The 21,932-nt window shown below is 35.9% G+C and overlaps 1 long non-coding RNA gene across 1 annotated transcript; it reads right to left on the reverse strand.

Annotated features, from left to right (window-relative positions):
* Positions 1 to 2,488: 2,488 nt before the first annotated feature.
* On the reverse strand, positions 2,489 to 20,224 carry LOC112694190. The gene is made up of 3 exons (XR_003149545.1): positions 19,768 to 20,224; positions 2,655 to 2,935; positions 2,489 to 2,571 (listed from the first exon to the last, which is right to left on the reverse strand). It is a non-coding gene; the product is annotated as an uncharacterized LOC112694190 (long non-coding RNA).
* Between the last annotated feature and the right edge of the window lie 1,708 nt (positions 20,225 to 21,932).

Below are 21,932 nucleotides of genomic sequence, written 5' to 3' on the forward strand. Positions count from 1 at the left end.
GTAAATAGTACTATTGGTAATTTTTTCAGACTTATTAATGTAATATTATAAATTAATACGTAATAATATGAGAATATGTTTTTCAAATAAACAATGGTCATAAATATGAATTACCGCTTTAAACGGTAAACGCGTTTAGGTGCACGAATTAATAAAATAAATTAAATTAATAATTAATAATTAATCATTATTTAATTAATTATTAAGCATCAGCTATACCGACTGATCAGTAAAATATAATGTAACCTCACCTAATGCTATGGATTAATTTTCAGTCACCACGGTTTAAAAGTCAAAAGTAGTTGACATAAAATATAAATTTAAATGTTCCGATTCCATGGTTGATGTTGATCTATGATATGTTTACTTCTAATAGTAACGAGCTTGATATCTCATTCTTGTATGAGAATTTGTATTAGCTACCTTTAAGTGACAAAGTGTATTCGTATATGAGCTTACTGAATATTACGTAATAACCGTATAAGTGAAGATTATATCTTAATAATCTTAATAAATTTGCGATTATATTGTTGAATAACTTAAATATTTTTGAAAAATCACTTTTTTCTTCAATCTATCTATCTATACTATATATAAAATTGTAAGGGTTTTTCTTCGACCATGCTAACCGAGAAACCAACTGAACCGATTTGGCTGAAATTTTTTTTTTGCTGAAACCCGACACTCTGCTGAAGGTTTTAGTACCACTTTTGTCAGGAAAAAAGTTCATAAAAAATTAAAAATAATTGTACCTATATTGTGCGTGTACCTATATTATCAATCCGAGATTGATTATTTAAATATTAAAGCGCTTCAAATTGGACTAATGACTATATTATGTCCTAAGTTCCATGCATAAAAAAAGGAAAGATGAAACCCATGGACTTTGCTGCGCTGACGGTAAAGTTGTTTTACACCAATTTGAGGATCTTCCAGACCTAATTAAAAGTTTAATTAATAAATTGTAAATGTTTGATAGAGAATACGTTTGTCCGATTTGTAAAAATTGCCCTTTTGGAAAAATTATTCAAGAAACCTTATTCGTTGTGTGGGATGAGTGTACAATGAGTCACAAATCACATATCGAAGCAATTGATCGAACATTAAAAGATCTTAAGTGTAATAATAAGTTTATGGGTGGCATAACATTTGTTTTCGCTGGTGATTTCCGTCAAACCTTACCAGTAATCCCTAAAGGTACTCGAACTGATGTCGTTAATGCTTGCTTAAAATCTTCCCCTATATGGAACTAAGTTGAAAAACTTTATTTGCGAACAAACATGAGAGTTTATTTATGCGGAGGGGACGATATTTTTCCAGCACAGTTGTTGAAAATTGGGAATGGAACTTTAGAAAATGAAAATAGTTACATTTCTGTCAATCACACGATTGGACGGGTGGTCAATAACGTGGAAGAGTTGATTTCTACAGTTTATCCTGACATTTTTAATCAGTCCAATAAATCTTATCAGTGGTTATGTGAAGAGCTATTATCTTTCCGAGAAATGTAACAGCAGGAGAAATTAATGATATCATCCTTCTAAAATTCGATGGACACTCACGTAAATATCTATCTATTGATACAGTTACATCAACAGATAATGCTATTCATTATCCACAAGAATTTCTCAAGTCTCTTTCTCCTTCGAGATTTCCTCCTCATAAGCTAAAATTAAAAATTGGTGCTCCAATTACATTATTACGTAATCTTCAACCACCGAACTTATGTAACGGTACAAGATTACAAATAAAATTGTTGCGAAATACTATTACAGAAGCCGTAATTCTTACAGGGCCAGCGAAAGGAGAAATTGCGTTTATTCCAAGAATTCCCATGATTGAATTGCCCTCTGAATTGCCGTTTTCTTTCAAACGGCTTCAATTCCCGGTTAAAGTTTTTTTTGCCATTACCATAAACAAAGCGCAAGGTCAAAAATTCAAGTACGTCGGCGTAGATCTTCGTACAGAGTGCTTTTTACATGGACAATTATATGTGACATTTTCTCGAACTGGGGACCCGAATCATCTTATGATTTTAATTTCAACAGGAAATATAACAAAAAATATCATATACTCAGAAGTTTTATAAAATTCTTATTTTAATTCTTTTTTTTTTCTTTTTTTTTATTCATCAACTTCAATCAGATTCTTTATCAACCATAAATTATTTCTTTTTTATCTATATTTATTTTTATCATTTATAACGCTGGAAAAATTTCAATCCGTTTTCATTAACCGTTTTTTTATATTTACTTGCCGATTACATTAAACAATAATATTTGAATAAAAAATTCTACATATCATGGTCCGAAGGTAAAATAAACAACCAATCACGGGAGAAGCTGATCGTGACTCGGTGTACCGACTATTTTTGTCGGTTGGTTAATATAATTAAACACATAACATAAGAAAGATAAAAATTCAAAACACTTTTTGTCATTTTTTATTTTAACGAATCATAAATAATTCGTGTAACAAATTACTTACATGGTCCAACAAGTTGAATTTATGACACATTTCAAAGTATCTTTATTTTTTTTTTTTACCATTTTATTTTATTTTATTGCAAATCTGTAAAAAAAAAAAAAACAATTGTTACCATAGAAATTATGATTTTTAATATACAAATAAAATTATTATTTCTTTAGTATTACATCATCTTGCCGTTTTGACTTATTTAGTGATTCTTTGTTCCTCGATCCTCGACATGGACAAATCCGTTGCATATATGGTGCCCAGAATTAAAAAACATTTCCGTGTCCGTCGTTCCATCATTCGGAAGATGACTGCCAATGAACTGATGGATCTTCGCGATATCATTGTTCGTACTATTTATGCACTACAGTATCATGATGAGTTTGTCGTAAGTGACCAATACATATCTTGGGTGCGTGGCTTGTACTACGTCGACATTACGCTGTGGCGATTCACGTACCTTTATGAGGACAATGAGTATTGATTTCAATGTATTAATACTTTATAATATACGAATATATACATAATTTATCAATATTTTGTATTCATTCTTATCATTTATTTTGTAGATTTCGAATGATGATTTTACTGACGCTTTTTTATTTATTAATATGTTTGATTTTTGTTACACTTCATCATTAGATTCGTTTTTGTGAGGCATATTGAATAAAAGCATGGTAAAACACATGTATTATTTTTTATAACAACATTGATTGTGCACAATATTAGGACTGTAGTTTTACAAATAAAAATAAATAAATAAATATAATTCGTATATGAAAAACAATTTTGAGTATGATTTAAATTTTTTTACAGAGTATATTTTTGCATGTTGCAAAAAAATATAAAAAACTTTGAATTCTTTGATAGGGTTTTGTATTTATGTATAAAATATGTGTTATCTATCTATATACTATATATATAGAATTGTAAGGGTTTTTCTTCGACCGCGCTAACCGAGAAAACTACTGAACCGATTTGGCTGAAATTTATTTTGGCTGAAACCCGACACTCTGCTGAAGGTTTTAGTACCACTTTTGTCAGTAAAAAAGTTCATAAAAGTTCATAAAAAATTAAAAACAATTGTACCTATATATTGCGTGTACCTATATTATTTAAATATTAAAGCGCTTCAAATTGGACGAATGACTATATTATGTCCTAAGTGCCATGCAAAAAAATGGAAAGATGAAACCCATGGACTTTGCTGCGCTGACGGTAAAGTGGTTTTACACCAATTTGAGGATCTTCCAGACCCAATTAAAAGTTTAATTGATAATTCTCACCCTCTATCAAAACATTTCTTTGATAATTCTAGACGGTATAATACTCTGTTTCAAATGACATCGTTTGGAGCAAACGAAATAACTTCAATCAAATTCTTTATCAATCATAAATTATTTTTTTTTATCTGTATTTATTTTTATCATTTATAACGCTGGAAAAATTTCAATTCGTTTTCATTAACCGTTTTTTTATATTTACTTGCCGATAGTTTATAGTTACATGTACAATGTACACTTTACGTGTTACCGTCAATGTTAAATTAACATTATTTACATTAACATTTTGTTAATAATATTTTCAAATGGTTTTGTCAATGACTAAATTTAACATAGCTTCAACCTTCGTTGTACCTACGGAATAAATGTCATTACTCGTCGACTTGCTAAACAAATTTTTACGTAAATAACGCTTTTCTATGTGAGAGTCCATATTTATGGATCTCCATAAAAGTAATAAAATAATCTGTGCATTTGAAGACATCATGTTCCTCTGTACAGAACACAATACCTTATTACATGTTTAATTTTCATCGACTATGCATACCACATGATCATGATGATTACAATATCACTTATAAAAATGATAGACAAATCTTGAAAATTATGTATAATTTTTGAAGTATTTATGTCATTGACTGTAACACTTAGCTTAAACTAGGGATTCCATAATAATATCTTTCAATAATGTTATTGCCCATAAAAAACACTTAAACATGTACTGAACATTTCTAATAACGCCTTTATAACTCTCCGTTGACGGTAACATATGATATGTTGTTGTATACTTATGTCCCCAAAGATTTGGGATATTTTGTGTATGTAAAATATAAAATAAATATTTGTTGAATTTTGATTTTATTGTATTTTTAAATGTTGTTATAGGTATAAGATAATAAAACGTGATAATTTTTTAGTAAAATTATAAACATGATCGTATATATTGAAAGTTCGCGAATAAATGTTTAATAATTTTTCCATTTTGTAAAAAATATGAAAAATATGTTTGAAAATATTTGTTTATTAATATTGTGATGTCAAGGTAAATAAATTATAATTGATTTATTTAATTTATAATAGCATATGGAATACACTTAGTTTTATCTAAAGTTGGTTGTGCACTGTGACCAATCTGAATACGAAATCAAATACCTAATCATATACTTCTGCAGTCATACGAACTATCTTTAATCATAGAAGGTGATCCATGTGACCTAATTCGCTGAGATCCGTTTTTTGAAGGTAATTGTAAATTTATTTCAAGTATATAAGAATTATTCACTTGTACCAGTCATCCTTGTACTCGTATTCACGCGAGTGAAATCCCTTCAACAGTGGCTCATTATTTCTCTTATATCTTAATGGTCATTCAATGGTTGCTTTGTCGTTAAAGGCACTCGGAGGAGGGCAAACTGAAGGCTTTTTCCTCGCTATGACTTATATAAAGTTAAATTTACCTATATGTATTCATGTTTGTAAGTTATAGCCCATAAGCCCATAAGGCAGTGTTTCCCAACCTATGGGTGGCGACCTAAAATTGGGTCGTGATATATTTTTATGGGTCGCGACTGTCGACCAGTTGCATCAGGCAGTACTGTTTATAATTATTTATAATACTATATTATCGCATATTTTAATTTTTTTTTTCTTGTTTTGGGGAGGGTCACATTATCAACAAACAGTAAATTTGTGGATCGCCATTACAAAAAGGTTGGGAAACACTGCCATAAGGTCTATTACAACAGTCAACATTTACTAGAACTCTAAAAAGATAGATATTAATTCGATCAGATGTGGGTACTTCGTATCATCGATATTGTAAGCGATAAAAGTAATAACGATGATGGAAAGTGATAAAAATAGTGGCGCGTCTTGCGTTTGCCGTTTGGCGAACACAATTTTCAATACTGTCGCTCGTCTACCAGAAAAAGATTATAGTTTCGTAAGATTTCCGTTTCGCGTACGACGGTCGTGCTGAGACGCAGTGGCGGAACTAGAGAGTGGAAGACGGGGATTTATTACCGGGCGTAAAACTGTAGAGAGTATAATTTTTGTAATTATTAACAACTAATTTGATATTTTTAACTTTGTTAAAAATACTGATATTAGGTTAAAACTTAATAAGTACGATTGTGTTTTAGTTGTTAGAAAAAAATTCTTGAGTATAGTATTTGATTATTGGTCTACGATAGGGCGTAATTTTAACATTTTCCCCGGGGGGGCGTAAAAATTCCTAGTTCCACCTCTGCCGAGATGTACAGATTACCAAACTGGCACCGGAACGGCGTGACACTTGTGCGATCGATTACTGCGACCGTCGGTTGTCCCGCAGTGCACACCGTCATTAGCCATTAGCCCCGAAATGTCGTCTAGCTCTTTTTGCTTTACGCCAGTCGAATAATTGCCGTATTCGTCGCGGTCCGATTTCGAACGGGTCCCCGGCGACAATCTGTAAACACGTGTACGCGCTACCGGGAACTACACACGTTCGCCCTTGTCCGTAACACGTGTTTTGCGACGCTGCGACCCAAACCGGTGCCGTTGGCCTCGCAGTAAATAAGTAAGCAAATGGTCCGTTTTGCAGGGAAGTGTCGCTGCTGCGTAAACGCAACGCGAACGGCAGGGCCTGATTTAATAAAATTAGAGCCAAGTGTACAATTTTTTTTGTGGTCCCCCAAAGTCAAAAATTCTACATTGAGAGGGACGGGAGGAATGTTGATAGTAAAAAAAAATATTTATATGCTCATAGTGTCACCAACGTCGGGTAAATCTGTAAGTACTGGGCTCGAATAAATCTATAAACAGTTACTAGATATCAAATATTTCCGATGTTCAGACGACTTTCTATTATTATTTTAATATTTTGTGATGGTAACTGAATAGAACTGGGGTGTGAAATGACAAAAATAACAAAAATTCAACTGACAATTTAATGATAAAAATATACTGAACTCTGAACATTGACAGTTGGTATTACATTTTACAAAATAAATGTTTGTGGAATTAATTTAAAAACACAATTTTCTACAACTTACGGTGACTGGGGAGGAGGGGGGGGTCAGAAATTGGGGCCAAGTGCAAATGCTCCATCTGCACTTGCGTAAATCAGGGCCTGGCGAACGGTTTGCCACACGCGACAATAATCGTCGTGATTGTCGCGGCGACAACGTTAGGATATCGGTACAGAAAAATTCGGGCCGGTGAATAAACGAACTTCACACGTATTGCACATCGCGCGTATCGGACACGGTTACGAACGGTGGGGCCGAAGCCCTAAAAATTTGGTCAGGCAACTGAAATATTAAAAACGGCCACAACACGGGCCCAAATCCTGTATCGGCAGGAGAGGGGCATAGTGGTTTCGGCCGAAACATTTTTTATGTTAATGCAATGAAATCTTCGTACGGTTTGGCGGCCAAACTTTGGATCGGTACGAAGCGGCCCCCGTGCTAAACGTTCAAAAGACCTACACGTAGGGTCACGAAGAATAACCGAACACATTAACGTTTACTTGTCGTTGACAACTATGCGCGTGTCGCGAACTCGGACGACCGTGGCCTACGTTTAACTGAGAAACGACTGTACATATTCTCCTATGTACAGGGCCTGAAAACGGATTGTATCCGTCGCGGACACGTCCCCGGCGATTGTAGTTGACGGTTAGGTTGAGATCCGACTGGCCGCGCGCGCTCGGATCGCAACGCTTCGGGGCGCTACGGAATCCTACGGCGCGCGACACCAGAGGCGTGTTTAACACGAGGGGCATAGAGGGCATTTGCCCCCGGCTGCAAAGTTTGAAAATATTTCATAGGGGGCATTCGCATACTAATATTTTCGGTTTTTCGTAATAAACCAATTTTTCCATCATTAGTCATTGAACGTATTATAAAATGTATCAACTGATGGAAAAATGATAGGTATGTATACATATATCTTATTGGAACGGTCAAAATATTAACACGCATTAACGCGCGAACACAGTCGAGACTCGACGGACGAGGAGGGTACGGCAAGTGAATACTAAGTACTAAGTAATAATGTGCATCAACCCCAATAAATAGTTTATAGTTCTACTCAGCAATCATATCTATGATGAGGCGGCAAATAATGTGCGCCCCCGGCGGCATTACAACCGGACACGGCACGAAACGTACGTACACGTTCGTCGATTGCGTCGCGCGGTAGTAACCACGGATATTTTTCGCTCTTGTACGTCGCGAACGGTAACACGTGCACGGTGACGCGGACGAACGTTGCACTCGGGAGAGATATGAGCGCGGTTCGCTGTTTCGACGGTATTAAAACGATCTTTTGCGCGCGAATACCGGAAAAACCGTTTGGAAACGATGAACAAATCGTTGTCGGTCGGCATATGAATTTATTGCGTTTTATCGTGTGACATTACGGTACGGTGTATACGCGTTACCGTCCGGTGCACCGTAATGTCTTAAGCCGGGTGCTCGTACGCGTTTTTAACGTGCGCGCCATATTTATTCGCATATAATATTGATCTCTATTTCTCTCTCGCTCGTGCACGACCGGCGCGAGTGTTGGCAACAGAACCCGTAAACGTTGGTAAATCATGTCGCGTGTGGGCATCGGGTAGCGAAACGTTTGCCCGGTAGCCGCGTGCGCCAAGTATTACCGCCTATAATTTTATGTAGATACGTCGCACGGCGGCCGCCGTCTTCGCTGTCCGATCCGTTTTCGTGCGAACCGCGCGCGGCAACACGACAACACGTAATGCGATAATAACAACGAGACATTGCGTATGTTAAGCGGGAAAAAAATAAATATATATATATAGAAAACCGTTTACCCGACCGCACCATGTCCCCGAGCGGTCGTGACAGTGTACCGAACGCCAAGTCCTACGGCGCGTCCATCTTACGCGTGTCACGTGGTGTTTTATTATGTCCGAACAGCGGAAATATGTACCGTAACGTTAGGCCGTGCAAGACCTATTGTACTGCGACGGGCGCGGGTTCGGCATCGGGCGGGACCGCTTCAATCGTTCACCTCGAGGTCATCCCGAACGCGGGACACCTGATGTAAAATATTTTAATTTCGACGTTAATACCACGCCGAGATCGTGCGGCGCACGTATTTCAATAAACGATCTTTCGTGGTTCGACGTGTGACCGGCGCTTAGGACACCTTCCCTGGAAGTACGTGATTAATCAGCGAAAACACGATTTTATACATATTTTTTTCTTCTCCTGGTACAATAATATATTTCTGTCGCACGTGTCGGAAAGAAAAAACTCACCGCGTTATCTTGAGCTTAGCGTACGTAAATATTCGACGAGCGCGTTAGGTTTTATATGTACCGCGTCGACGATCATTTTGTACCCTTTCCGAAGAATATCGCGTTTGGTTTGAACATAGCGTGTTTGTAATGCTCTTCGTTTCTTCCAGTCGCTGCTGCACCAAAGTCTCTCGTGTACGTATATATAAGATGACGACTGTGGAAAGTTCATGATTATTGCGTTCGATGGTCGTCCGTTCTCGAGTATTGCAAATAAGTCCCCCGCTAGAGCGAAAAGACTTATTGTCACTGACATCGTTCTATTTGCCTAGATCAGGGATGGCAAATCCATGGCACGCGAACATTATTACTATTATATATTATAATATAAATAATTAGCAAATCAATATTATTATAATTATTATTATTATGCACCTAAACTAACCTTTTTATACTAATACATTAATTATACAATCAAATTATAATATAACAAAATATAATATTTTTAATATTATTTTCATGGCACGCTCTATATAAATAAATAAAAAAAAAAATGTAATTTTGGGCACGCAGTGTTCAAAAGGTTTGCCAATCCTGGCCTAGATCTTAAGACTACGGGTCGCATGTGACCAATACGGTATCGCGCACGTATGCTCCCCAAACGTACTGGAACAATTTAAATCTTCAGCGTTTATATCCGTATGCTGCTCGCGTTATTCTGACAATCTGACGATATATTTTACAATACGATCAAATACCTCGAACGCCGTACGACGAATGAAATCTTCGTCCAAGTCCATAATGTACCATGCAGGCGACAATGTGCACTCTGTATACACTCGTGAAGGTATGCGCTATTTGGGTTTAATTTTTGTGAATACCGATGCTCGATATTTCCACCGATATAAATGACCCATATCCGATCCTTATACGTTCATTATACATTTAAACGTAACATACAGTACAACTTATTACACATTTCATTCGTCATTTCGTAACATGTCGCGCAGAAAATTATTTCTATAAACACACGTGGACAATAACATCTTACCGATTTCACTTTTTAAATGTTAAATGTATCTATACGATCGTTTAACGATTAAACGTGTCACTGTCAATCTTTATCTGTAAACTGATGACATATGCACCGCAACCGCACTACGGCCAATTAAGTATTGACATTTGTAACGTGGCGCTCGTAAGCCCAACCTTATCCCTAGTTTGATCTTTACACGGGAAATGCACACGTTGAAATGTACAGGGATTTGGAGGAAGGAGCACGTTTGCAGAAGTCGGTTATCGAGTGTTATATCGAGAATTATAAAGGTGCGATTGATTTTCGATCGATTTTCGCGCACTCAGTTCAAAAAGGATTTTAAGTGTTGGAAAAATCAATGTGTACGATGAAAAAATAAATAAATCGGAGCGCTAGCGGTCTGCTCATCGCACCTGTAAGGCTTACAACGCAACCAACGTACCGCGTTTCCATTCACGACGCCTTAAGTAAGTTCCGTATTCCACTAAACCTGCACGCCGTATCAATCGCGCGATCCGAATAACACCGGACCACCGAAACGCCTCAGGTCGAACAAAAATGATAATTCCGAACCGATTGCTGAGTACGCTGTTCGCGACCGTTCACTGCGTGATAAGTGCTCGCGGCGGAGAATCGCTCTGGATCTCGGTCCCGACGACAAAATGTCGCTAGATCGCCCGGATCGACGGTCACTATTTTATAACGCGCGTCGGGTACAGAACGCAACGCTAAAGATGCGATTATCCTGTGCGCGCAACTATTGTTTTCAGCCGCACGGGCAACAACGAAATTCCTACGAGCAGGGCCGTCACGAGGTTTTTCGGGGCAAGGGGCAAGTTGATTTGGGGGTCCTTCGACCATAATAATAAAATATGATAAACAGAATATTCTTGCAAACGTATTTTTCCAAACTTTAACCGATCAAGCACATTTAAATGCATGTACATACATTATATACATACTTACATAATATAATTCAATACTATTCCTATTGTTTATAATTTAATCGCTCAGTGTAATCGGACAAGTCGCTACACGCTCACACGCGCACGACTTTAATCGCCGACACGTCGCCTCAAAAACATTCAAAACCCCCCACCCTCTAAAAAAACCGTGCATAACCTAATATTATTTTATTGATAAATAAAATAAATAAAATATATGATTATAACTGAAAAGATGTATTTTAATTTTTAAGTTTTACTTACCTTCCAATAAGCACATTTTTTGTAGAGAGCGAAGGGTGGAAAAAAAGTTTCTGAGAGGCAGTGATTGAAAAATATATGTGTGGTGCTAAAGTCCTTCGAAATTCTTTACCCTAATTACACCTATGATTGTCGTGGTGTTAGAAATCACCTACAATTTAAAACAGGTAAAGAAATACTCGTGCGGCCTAGAAACGACGTTTGCACCGCGACATGACTACAGAGGAATCGCACATCGAGGGTGATACTTGGCGGAAGGTTATCGGTGTTCCAGTGTGTGCCGCACGTACCGACAGGGCCGTGGAAAGAGCTCAAGAGCCCCAGGGACGAATTAATCCAGATCCTTCTCACACGAGGTATTAAACTTGCCACTGACATCCATTGACTTCTTTTAAAATGTGTATACCAAAGAGATGATATAATCGCAGTCATGGTTATTCCGCAGACTAAATGAAAATAATTACTTATAGCCCCTATGGGTCTTTCTTGAAAATGTTATTTGTCTACGCTTTAGATCAATATTGTAGACTCGTTACAACCATACAGCGTACTCTATAATTATTTGGGTAGGTTATTAGCTCGATTCATGTTAGTGATCCATAAATAGTACGACACCATGACCGAGACGTAGTGAACTCGGTCAGTCCTCGGGCTTTTTTTTTAAGGCCGGGCCCTTGGCCTACAGCTTCAGCTACCACCCTCTCGTGGCGTTGTAATGTACCGTGTACCGTTTCGCGATTCGGCACGGGGGAGGGAAATAATAAATACAACTTACGTTGTTTATCGATAAACCGAACGCTTTTACTGCGGTGACAATAATAATATTTCGTCGACCGCAGTTGTGCACCGCCCGCGGCCGGACAACGCAATGCACCGGACGACAATCGTCAAAACATTCCACCTCGTATCAGTGGCGTATACAGAAAATATTTTCGGGGGAGGTTACTACGGACAGAGTTAAATTACCACTGATAACTAAGAATTACTAACAAGACACAGTAGGTACTTATCTACATTTCATTTACAGAATGTTCCAAAATGATTTGACGTTGGACGCAAATTCTAAATAAGCATAAAGTACCATTAAAATATAACATACGTTTAAAATAATTTTAAGTTTTTCATAACATTTCGGGGAGAGGAGGCTGTAGCCCACTAGCCCCCTCTATATACGCTACTGCCCCGTATCATCACCACCTCGGTTTTCCGAGACCGCACGTTACGTCACGTAACCACGCATAAAAATATGTCATGGTCGTGTCGCGTAATCGACGGCCGCTGCGAGTCTTGTTGAACTATTGTACGCGATTATTACGTTAAACCGCGGGAGGGAGTTTTTTTTTTTTTTACCCGTAAGAGAAATATTTATTTACGCGAATATTTACACGTATAACCGGTGCGATTCATATGCCTACTCGTGCGGTCCGAGTAGAACACGGGAAAAAACGTTTTTCGGACATCGTACCTGCTATCGTCCTGCCGGCAAGTCGAATATCCGACACCGTCGTCCTTGGCCCGGGTAACTGCGACCCTTCTGCGCGAAAACCGTACACAAACACGTGCAAAATACCGACTCCGTACTCCACGCTGTAAGTTTGTTCGGTTGCGGAATACGGCACGGGCACATAGTTCCACGCTTGTCGGACACCGATCGTTCGAACTCGACTGAGTATTGATCGGTATAATGTGCGTATACCAGCGGGATATTTTTCGGTGGTCGTTTGAAAAAAAAAAAAGAAATAAGAAAACGGTAAAGGGACGGTACTGTAGTTGCGCAGGCAAGTCCGATAACGCTAGGAAAGCAATGCCTCCGTGCAACCACGAAGCAAAACATTATCGAATTATACGGATGTTAAACGGTCAATTGTTGCTCGTCCGAGTCTATTTTTCGTCGACCATACGAACGTGATTGTTACGACGTTGCACAGCCGCGCGGTCCATGTGTGTTCGTTTTTACCAAATTATAGAGCGTCATGGTATTCCAAGACACTTTCTAGGACAAAAAAAATATCAACTGATAACCCATTGCATTCATCAGTTCGTCATTTTTCTACATTTAATTGAGAGAACAGTTAAAAAAAAATAATGTTCAAAAAATATGTCATGTACAGTATAATACGATGTTGACCCAAAGAAGTTGAAAATACACCAGATATGAGTCCAGATAATGTAACAATGCACTGTATATCGACCCTTCTAAGACTATTATTATAAAGCTAAATATTAAATAGTTAAATAATAAACTATACATTTTTTTTTTTTTCCGATAAAGTTATAATGCAACTCATTTATGAATTTTTTTTTAAGGGAATTTCCTATTTATTATATTACACATTCATTTGTTTATTTCAGCAATATTAATTTTATTTATAAATATTTATTTGACATCGAAGACAAATGTCAATTTGGAAGGAAATATTGCTGTTTTATTTTGTTTATTTGATATCAGACTGAACAAAGTGTTATTACTATTATTATTTTTTTTTAGTTGTTTTATGTTTTATACTTTTATATTTTAATAACCATTAATTTATTATGTTTTGTTTCAGTTAAATAAAAGTTGTTTTAAAAATGTATTTGAAAATACTATAATTTAATACATAACTTGTAGTTGTACGTCAATGCTAAAATAAAGGGATACATGTTTCAGACGTATTTATACATCACCACTTCGAGTTTTATAATTTTTTTTTCAAATGTTTTATTCCTTATCCGCTCTCTGGGTAGCATCTGAGTATTCCTAAGTCGCAACTCAAAGGGTTAAACATCATGAAAGTACCGAGGTATTCTGTTTACGTCGAAACATAATGCATAACGTATTCGCGCAGTAGAAACAATCGAAAACGAATTTCGCGAGTGAAATAAAATGTATAACCTAACAGCGACCACCATATGTATATATATATATATATATATATATATATATATATATATATATATATATATATATATAGTCATACCTGTAAAAACAGCAGCAGCAGCAACAACGCAGTTGTTGTTCGAGCAAATTATGTACATAATAATAAAAAAAAACTTCTCGAGACATGGACGAAATATAAGTGTTGGCCTGCGATTTTATTCTCGTGTCGAAGACGCGCAAACCATACGCATACAATATGTGTGTACGGTGGTCGTGGACAATGCGCAAGAATCGTAAAAGAGCAAAACTAACAAATAAATAAAATTTCCGTACCTACTTTCGCGTTCGATTGCATAGCAGCAGCAGCAGCAGCAGCAGCGAACCATTTATTACAATAACATAACATTATACGGGAAAACGTTAGATGGAATATTTACGTCTGGAATCACGGTCGCGACGATACGAAAACGAGTGGGTTATATCTGCTGGATGCGCGTAGGAGCGAAATTAAAACCGTACACATTTTATAGTACAGCGTATACGCACTCGTGAGTACGCATTATATATCCGGCGTGTACGTACACGAGCATAAATGTCGCTTTTTATCGTTGAAACGGTCGTTAGCAATAGTAATATAAACCTCTTTCTCTTACTCCGCGTGAGCGCGTAGTAAGTATTTGCATGTATATAACCTGTGCGTTGAGTGCACTATACACGTACTTATATATGTTGTTCATAAAGCGAAACAAATTGTGAATTTTTTCGATAAACTCCTTGTTCGATCGGAACAAAGTGCATCGATGATATATATGCTTGCACTCCTGTCGATGCTCAAATAAAATAAAACGTAAAAACATTAATAAATATCGATAATATGTACATGTTTATAACACGCTTACATACTTATGTAAATTATAACGATCGATTTGCAGAAACGAACGGTAAACATGTGTGCCCATAGCGCATATAAAATCGATCTTATTAGTACGAATACGCGAATGAATTGAAGTTATTGTTATTGATTAATATGTTTAAACTGATTTGTGGAATCACACCGACAGCAACGCGTCGTGAGAGGTATACGATGCGCAGCGCGTTACTGCTCTGTAGAAAAGAAAAGAAGAGAATGTGTGTATAGGGTGGTCCTTATTTATGGGAGAAAAAAAAAATTTATATTTTTGTTGGACGACACTCAATATTTTTAAGAAACATATAAAAATAATGCCTACGAAGTTTGGTTATGATAATTCAATTTTAAGACGTGGCGCGAGGGAGTTGAAAATCGCCCAAAGAAGTTGAATGATTTGTTTATTTTTTTTTTTTCTTAGAAAATAATTGATTTACAAGAAAATGTTTAGCCTTATATTTTTTTAGGTATTGTTATGTTCTATTATACAATTAAGGTTCAATTAATTTTTACTCGAAGCGCTGAAGTTTTAACATAAACTTTAAAAACTAAAAAAATATTGCCTTTCAGGCAATTTTCAACCCCCTTGCGCCGCGTCTTAAAATTGACTTATCACGGCCAAACTTCGTAGGCATTATTTTTATATGTTTCTTAAAAATATTGAGTGGTGTCCCGACAAAAATTTCTACTTTCAAATATAAGGACCACATACACACTGTGTATGTGCGGGAGGAAGAGAGGAAGATAAACCGAAACGGATAAGATCGTGGTCAGGTTAGATAGGTACGATTGTATTGTGTGCACCTTATGCAGAAATACAATACACGTAACATTTATTTACATGGTTTTCGTCCGAATATTTACCGAATCGGTGAAATATTATTTTATGTCACGATTAGAGCGTTTGAGTACTGTTCGAGTAACAATAATGTGGATAGAACATGTACATGATCGGCGAAACGATTTATACGGTTATAATTCGTATCCACTGCTCTGGCAAAAGATATCGTTGACGAACAGTGAGGTTTGAAACCTGTCGACATTTTGAAAACCGAACGTGATCCCTGCAGTTTACACTGAGTCAATCGGATTTCGGATACTCGACTATTAATAATCACGGTATGAACTCACGAAGAAAATTCATCGCTAATTAACGTCAAAATGTAGACTTTTGGTTTACGATTACAGTAGATTATTTTTGTGTCAACCGTTTAATTCTGACGAAGAAAATGCCATCAAAACAATAACAGTCGAGTTATTTATTTTAAGTACGCGTAGTTAACGTTTTTTATAACTAGTTACATGTTATGTTACTAATTGTATGTTATTATTCAATAATGATTTATCAGTATTAAGTGTACGGCACATAGGACATTAGTATGTTATTATAAGACATAACATCGTACAAAATAGTATCGTATATTATGATATACTACAAATGTGCTTTCTATATATCACTGTTGGACATTTTTGATTTATTGTCAATGTTCATCAATCGGTCACGATTTATTACTAATGCGAAAAACATCTAGCAATTAATAAAGATTTGTTCATAAAAGAATTTCATTTCAACTTAATTATAATGTGTGTATACGCATCGTGATTTTCTATGTAATTTAAGTAGTTTTTTATGTATTTAAAACATACAAATACAAAGTAGAAAACTATTTTTCGCTTCAATTATGATACATTATATGTACATGTCATAATGTTTTTGAGTAATGATTTATTTCAGTTGAAAATCGTTATTCGTTTTGGGAAATGGAACATTTTATTTGATGTTTGATAATTATCACGTTTATACTGTTTTTATAGACAAGAATATATCTGGTTACAGATAGTTGGTGACATTTTACCGGTCTTACTGATCCTCGGCCAGTCTATATATATGTTACCGGCAATATGGATAAACCGGTATTTTGCAAAATACCTAGGCATTATATAAAATGCCAAAAATCACTCGGAAATATACATAATATGAGCTTTGCCTAGGTATTATGTACAACGCCAAACGTGGAGTAAGCAGTATGATGAAAATAAACAAAATTGAGCATCACCTATTACAAACAACTTAACTTATCGTTTATCATAAATGTGTGCGCACGATAAAGATAAAAATTAAGATTATTATACTACTACAATAATAACTATGAGGTATAATATTGAACATATTAATAACTTGTATTACGATCCCGTCATTTTCGTGTCTCGTTATGGTGTTGCACCTATAGATACGATTTATATGAAGTCACATTTTCATAACGAACTACAAATTTTTTTAAAAAATTTGGCCATATATACTAGTTTTTTATCTGATGAGCAGTATAATGAGTTGATAAAAATTCAATCCACAAAGAAAGAATTGGCCAAGGATTTTTAAAATGTGTTTGTAAGTAGTCCAAGTGTCAAAATAAAAAGTGTATTTGCCTTAAAAATAATATTTCATGCGCTTCAAAATGTCACTTTTCTACAACATGTTAAAATAAGTAAATAGTAGTTTAAGCAAAATATTTATATAATAGTAATAATATAATAATAGAAAAAAATTAAATTTTGTCTGTAATATGAGTAATAATATATAATCATTCAAAGAATCTTAATATAATATTATATAATGAAATGTTTTGTATTTTGCCTAAAAAAAAAATCGGTATTTTGCATAACGCCCGGGTACTTTATAAAATAACTAGGTTACATGTAAAATAATATTGAAAAATCATGTGTTTTATTTAGATTGCCTAAAATTGGTCGGCAATTTGCATAATGCCTAGGCTTTTTGCAAAATACCTGAATCATCCATATTGCCAGTGACGTGTATACGCTATCATGAATTTTTTTTTCCGAAAAAATAGAAGCAAAATATCATTCATGGGTACGCATGAGATCAAATTTACGGATACGTTTCGTAGAAAATTTCGAAAATTAAACAGTGAACGACTCCCAAACACACCTATTTCCACACGATCCATGCATTATGTATATAGCACGTACTATCGTGTTGAATGGCACTGATTAAAAAAAAAAAAATTCCCGTTATGAGACCGCGCACGAAATGACGTAAAAACCAAGTGGTGGTTGTTGTTAAATTTTCGTCTACTAACGACGTTCACGTTTTTTTTGTTTTTAATAGCTGTAACGCGCTAATTACCATGAACGCGACAACGGAGGACGCATTGCTGCGCGCGACGGGATTTTAAAAGCAATCAATCATACAAACATTTTAAATGTTAACCGTACGGCGAGTTGATAAACAGTCAACTGCCATACAGCAGTAAAGTGCGTAATAAATTAAGTGAATTGTCGTGTTGGGAACGTGAACATTTTATGTAATAATGACGACGATCGGAGATGAAAATTAATGTTTCGGTGTACGGTTTAAAATTATATAGATTTATGTAAACATCGGTGACGCTAAAAATTATAGCGACACGAGATCGTTCGTATATTTGCAGCCGTATCGATCACATATCGGAGTAAGGATAACTTAAAATATTATTACAGATGTACGGTAAAACTATACTGAGACGCCTTTTTAGTGATCAGCCCAAAGAGTGTAAATAATGTACACATAATGTACCTACGGGTATAAGTTGAAAAATTTATCAATACATACATAATTTTTTCATTTTTCCGATGTGTTAGGAAAGAGACTATTTATAATTTATTATTTTATTTTTAAGATTCTGACTACATGTTACAGTAGAGAAGTATTCAAATTCATTCGATAATTTGTTGGCAATAACGGAATAACTATGTACGAGAAATTTTTTTTTTATGGGACGTATTAGTTGTCAACGAGCTGAACAATACTAAGCATATTTTTTACCAATTGTTATTTATTGTTAACTTAATTTAATTTATATTTTTATTGTCACTGCACATCATACTATAATTACTATAATTGATCGTGCTCGCCTAACCAAAAGAACGATGTTATAAATTAGGACAGGGAATGTTCTAGGCTGGGAGAGTTGACTATTTTTTTTAACACGTTAAATTAATTTAGAAAAATATATATTAAAGTTAATAGTTAAAAGTTACTTTTATTTTTTATTACCTAATCATTATTTTTTTTTCCTAAATAGCATTACATTTTTTTACAAATGTAAAAACGCTATATTTTTGTACGTTATTTTGATCACTGGTAAAGTCCAGAAATGGTGTAATAGACACTTGCACAATTATAATTCCCATTATTATTACAATAATAATAATTTATACAAAATAATACACTTTGAAACTATTAATTTCTGGAATTAAAACGACAGAAAAAATTAACCGGATGTGATTAAAAGATTAGATAACTACCTAGTTATGTATCATAAAACAAAAATGTCAATCGTTAGGTAAATTTGTTAGCTCAAATTTTTAACTAGCCAATACCCAGTTTAGAACATTTCTATGTGGGTGCTTCGATGGAAGACTTGGTGTACCATCAGGCTCCTACGTAAAGGCGGTTGGCCTCAAATGGTAAAGCGGATGTCCTTACAATTACCCAGAGACAATAAAATATTTACATTTATGTATGTGCGGGTGACCAATAATAATAAGAATAAAAATACAATTAATGAATGGCCGGTGTTGGGCCTACAACACTTAAATAATAATAATAAAGAAAAATTATTATACAGAATAGAAAAAAAATGGGCGCCCTCGTCTATCATAAACACACAAATGTAAATTAATAAAATACGAGTAATACGAAATAAAAGAAAAATAGAACAAATATATACATATGTAGTAATCTACTCACATAAAAGTTGATAAAAAGGTAAAACATCACCAACTGCAGGAGAGCCAACTGCACAGCATGGACCGGCGGCACACAATTTCGGTCACACTGGGACCGACTAGCGGCAAACACGCACGACGGCGAAGGGTCGACCTACAGCAAGCATGCACGACGGCGAAGGGCCGACCAACAGCAAACACGCACGACGGCGAAAGGGCCGACCAGTAGCAACGCACAACGGCGAAAGGGCCGACCAGCAGCAAACATGCGCGACGGCAACGGACCGACCGGCGGCAAAGCACACACGACGGTGTAAAAAACAACGCACCGCACAACGCGCACACACGACGCAGAGCGACAAAAAAAAATATTATCGTCCACAGCGGACACTCACGCGTCGGCGAAAACCGCGGTCACGCAACGATACGTACTGTGTGAGAGTTCAAGTACGACAAAAGACGCGACAGGCCCGGTACGGCTCGACGGTCGAAATTGCGATAACGCAGGGCAGAGCGGGGAGGGTGGTACAAACGATAGAATTTTCTAGAACAAAAATAGTTTGTTATCTTTTGAACACTTGGTCTTATGTACGGCTAAACGTCTTTAGCAGGATCGAGTTGTACAATACGTTTACATAAATATATAATTACGCATAAATATGTATACCTATATTTAAAGGGTTAGCGGATTTACATGCTGATTTTATTAAACGTACGTGCGCAATTTTTTTAACAACCTAGATTAAGGGGCGAGGGCTATTCAGAAAGTAAGAAACGTTTTTGAATATAAAAAAACCAAGTACAGTAAAAACATTTTATTATACACATGTGAAGGAGGGACTAATATACTACTTGTTTACATAGTCACCATACAAATTCAGGCACTTATCGTAACGGTGTACAAGCTTTAAAATTCCTGTGGCATTGAATTCTGCCGCATGTGATCTCAGCCGCTCAGTGACGCGTACCTGGAACTCTTGATCATCATGAAAACGCTGTATTGCGAGGCAGTTCTTCATTTTTGGGAACAAGTGAAAATCTCTTGGAGCAAGATCAGGACTGTCGGGGGTTGAAGAAAAACTTCCCAGTTGAATGAGTTTAAGAGTTCTTGCGTACGGTTTGCAGTGTGCGGTCGGACATTGTCACGCAAAAACAAAATTTTGTTCAAAACAATCCTTGTTTTGGATAGCTCTCCGATAGGTTTCGCAATGTTTGGCTCAGAGTTAATTGTTGCACCACGCTCGATAAAATCAATAAGAAGAACACCTTGCCTGTTCCAGAACAATGTTGCCATGATTGTCGGCAAGGAAGATTGCACAGGCGGCAGTATTCTATGACACAGGAATTTCTAAGCTTGTACACCGCTATGATAATAAGTGCCTGCATATGTACGGTGACTATGTAGAAAAGTTGTATATTAGTCCCTCTTTCACATATATATATATAGTCCACAAAAAAAATCTAACGGTGAAAAAAGGCCAAGTTCCAAACTCCCTATTGTATGTACGAAAATTCGTACATAGATGTTTACTTATGTTTTAACAGTACCAGTTCTCTCCATTTGACACATTTCTCATCTCATATGAATTTTTACGTCTTTTCCATCATACTATCGGTTATCGTTTTAAATGCTGCCTTTGACGGAACGAATTCTCACTAACTAATCAGCTGTTCGACTTGTTCAGATATTTGTTGACATTTATTGATTTTCGATCCTGTTATTTTTGATCATGGATGTTCCGACGTATATTTTTTCATTGGCCTCGCAACCTAACACAACATACATAACTTTGAACCCTCCCATCAACCCTTGGGTGATTCCTCCGCACGGGCCTGCTATCGAATGTTATCTATCACTTGTGTCGAATGATTCCGTCGCACAAGCGGGATCGTGCAGACATGCGTGCCCGCAGGAGGGGGGGCAAGGGGCCATTGGCTTTACTGGGAATTTTTGTTTCAAAAACATTTTTAATTTAATACCACCCATATTAATTATAACATCATTTTATTGAGATTCATTTATGAAGTTTAGTAAAATGTATTATAATTTTAGATAATCTAATAAGTGTATAATCTTGAACGTATTTGTTAGTTTACAATGTTCACACATGACTACATATCGCTTAAGACTATACATTTTCTCGAGTACCGATTTCTATGGTATTTTTAGATCTATTTTTAGATACA

Source organism: Sipha flava, unplaced genomic scaffold (genome assembly GCF_003268045.1).
Source record: "Sipha flava isolate LNK unplaced genomic scaffold, YSA_version1 124_pilon_pilon, whole genome shotgun sequence".
In the NCBI taxonomy this organism is placed as follows: domain Eukaryota; kingdom Metazoa; phylum Arthropoda; class Insecta; order Hemiptera; family Aphididae; genus Sipha; species Sipha flava.